The sequence below is a fragment of the Perca fluviatilis genome, chromosome 11 (genome assembly GCF_010015445.1).
Source record: "Perca fluviatilis chromosome 11, GENO_Pfluv_1.0, whole genome shotgun sequence".
In the NCBI taxonomy this organism is placed as follows: domain Eukaryota; kingdom Metazoa; phylum Chordata; class Actinopteri; order Perciformes; family Percidae; genus Perca; species Perca fluviatilis.
In genome coordinates, this window is record NC_053122.1 from 28,697,373 (window position 1) to 28,699,465 (window position 2,093).

The window sequence follows — 2,093 nt, forward strand, 5'->3', positions numbered from 1 at the left end:
TGTTTACGATTAGAAATGTCAAACAAATTTTGCCTACGTAGGCGATTGTAGCCTGAATCTGTATCTGTATGCATGAGACTGTCTGAATACCGGCAGAATTCACACTTTTGTAGTAAAAAGAGAAACATTATGCAGAAGTATAATTTGCTGTTATTTGTGTTTGTCAGAGCCTGCAGTTGCTGTGTGACGCGCGTTCGCTGCGGGCGTATCGTGATGAGCTGGACGCGCTCTGAGAAAAGACCGTTAAAATTGATTCCCTTTTTTCGTTTTCAAAACTTGTGTTGGTTGGTCCGATCGAATGTGCAATCGATTTTCGAACGTAAAGTGACAGCCCTACTGGTTTAAGCTATATTATCTAAGCCTATCTTTTAAAAAGACAGAAAAAAAACCTACCGGCAGTTCAACAGGCACTTCTGATGGAAATCTAGCTTCTCGCCCATACATTAAAAGAAATGGTGAGAATTTTGTTGTGGTTTGTATTTTGGATCTAAGCGAAAAAACACTTGCATCTAGGTACTGGTCTCAGTCATCCTGCTGATCATTAACAAGCTTTTTAAGTGCCCAAGAAAAATAATTTTTAGAATTATTTCTAAATGAATGTATTTCAAGACAGGATCTACAAACTTTCAATACACTCTGGTAATAATGATCAGAAGAGCTTCCAAATAAACAAAACCCTGAAAATAAACACAAGAATAATGAATGCTTACCGTTTGATGTTATCATTGGTTTTCTCATCAAGCCCATTTGTTTGGGGATGGTAAGCAGCCGTAACACTCCTCTCAATAGAGAGCAGCTCACAAAGTGTTCTGTTGATCTAAAATTAAAAAAAATAAAAGTCAGAACATTATTTTCATTTGGTTTATAGTACTTGTGGTACTTGTCAAATCTTTCAATCAATAAATCTTTATTTGTTGAACACCAAATCACAAATGACATCATCAGAACAAAATGCATAAAGTGAAGCTTACTTGATTGACCAACTCGTCCTTGGTCTGACAGTATGAGCTTAGGGCAGCCATGTCTATAATGACTGTACAAAGGTTTTTGGCTACTTCCAATGCAGACTTTGTCTTTTGAGGAAAGGCCTCCACCCACTTGGAAAAATAGTCAGTGACTGTCAATATATACTGATACCCAGTAGATGTTTTTTGGAGTGGACCAGTGAGATCAATGCCGATGAGCTCCCAAACAGCAGATACCTATTAGTGATTTGAATGCATAATAGATTAAATAAAATAATGCTTAGCATTGTTATAATCTATTCGATTACAAAAGATGGTGACCTTGATCCAGTCCAGAGTTTTAACTGCATTCAGGGGTGGTCCCACCCGTTGACATTGGTCACATTCAGATATCTTGAAAAAAAAGAAAGCTCAAATTACAAACATAGCTATTAATATGTAGATATAGAGGTATAAAAATAAAAATTGTGGCTTATGGATGAACAGATAAACTACATACCCATTTGTCAATGTCCACTGTCATGCCATACCAGTAGAACCGTGAACAAATGGCAGCTTGTGTTTTTAAGGTTCCTGTATGTCCTCCAATAGGTGAGGCATGAAATTCTTTAAATAAATTCATAGCCTCCTCCTTTGTCTTTATGACTCTTCTGTGACTGCCAAAGAGTAGTTCTCCATCTTTAAGGAATATTGACATAACCAATAATAAATAATACAAAATATGAACACGTGCATATTCCTGTCAGTATTATAGACGTATTTTGATGGTAAATACTGACCGTGAATCCTGAATTTCGAGGAGTATTTCCTTAGGCTTTGCTTCTGCCCTTTATTTATTTCTGCAGGGTATGAACCCTTTAAAAGGTAATTGAAAATTTCCTCCCACTTATTTTCCATGGTTAAACTACAGTTAGCATAAAAATAAGCATTAATCATTTAAAAGCAACACATTAGTCAATGTGTTTAATCTCGGTCAGATGGCGATGCTAGAACCTCGAGTTAACAACAGATTTAACGTTTAACACGATATTACGCAACTTTACGACTCCACTTGCTAAAAATAATATATTGAAAACGTCTGTCAACATTTCTTGTGATTGTACAAGGCATGCAATTAGGTAATGTGTA

The 2,093-nt window shown here is 36.1% G+C and overlaps 1 long non-coding RNA gene across 1 annotated transcript; it reads right to left on the reverse strand.

Annotated features, from left to right (window-relative positions):
• Positions 1-721: 721 nt before the first annotated feature.
• LOC120568122 lies at positions 722-1,825 on the reverse strand. Its single transcript, XR_005640662.1, has 5 exons — positions 1,745-1,825; positions 1,465-1,643; positions 1,287-1,358; positions 972-1,202; positions 722-817 (listed from the first exon to the last, which is right to left on the reverse strand). It is a non-coding gene; the product is annotated as an uncharacterized LOC120568122 (long non-coding RNA).
• Positions 1,826-2,093: the final 268 nt, after the last annotated feature.